The sequence below is a fragment of the Penaeus monodon genome, chromosome 19 (genome assembly GCF_015228065.2).
Source record: "Penaeus monodon isolate SGIC_2016 chromosome 19, NSTDA_Pmon_1, whole genome shotgun sequence".
In the NCBI taxonomy this organism is placed as follows: Eukaryota; Metazoa; Arthropoda; class Malacostraca; order Decapoda; family Penaeidae; genus Penaeus; species Penaeus monodon.
The window spans coordinates 3,340,405-3,341,117 of NC_051404.1; the positions used below are offsets into that span (position 1 = coordinate 3,340,405).

At 44.2% G+C, this 713-nt stretch overlaps 1 long non-coding RNA gene across 1 annotated transcript in view; it reads right to left on the bottom strand.

The window, feature by feature from the left end:
• The window catches only part of LOC119584973, a 10,049-nt gene extending 9,715 nt beyond the window's left edge, over positions 1-334 (bottom strand). Inside the window, exon 1 of the long non-coding RNA XR_005229859.1 lies at positions 180-334. This is a non-coding gene — a long non-coding RNA (uncharacterized LOC119584973). The remainder of the gene's footprint in view (positions 1-179) is intronic.
• Between the last annotated feature and the right edge of the window lie 379 nt (positions 335-713).

The window sequence follows — 713 nt, forward strand, 5'->3', positions numbered from 1 at the left end:
TCCCCTACAAGTTTACTTGGTAGTATATGGGTATCATGAGTATATGGAGATGTATCTATGTAAAATGAGACCCTGGTATTGCTGGCAAGTCCATGTGCCCAACTAACAGATGTTTCTACTTATTACTACTTTCAAAGGCAACCGTGGTCATTCTTGATACCGTATGGTGGTATAATTACTATTGTGCAGAACGAAATCCGAGGACCGAGGACACGACTTTAGGCTCTAGTCTCCGGGGTCCCGAGTCTCGTCGGTCCACAGTCCGCTTGGGAATTTCGATACCGGTGCCCCTTTTTCAATAGTATTAATATGAAAAACAAAGTAAATGATGAGATTATTACTGTAAAGAAAAGTTCGATACCAGGGTGAAAATGCATGCATATCCAGGGGCGTCATTTGAGGGCGCTGGGGGCAATTGACCATCCCCCCCATTCAAGGCCTTGTCCCCCCACCCCCCGAAAAAGCTGAAATGACGCCCTGGCCATATCATATGTCATGTTGTAACGTATCATAAATCATACCATTAAAGGGCGTGTATAGTGTAAATATACTTTATTCTATACTAAGCCATAATGCTGATGGCCATCACGTAGGCTGCAGCGGTCAATAAATGTACTCCAAAAATGACACTATTGTCCAGCTTTCCAACGAACGTTTTCAGCCAAGATCAGATGGCATTTTTCCCAGCTCGCCGGTACTTTCCTCTCTGTGAG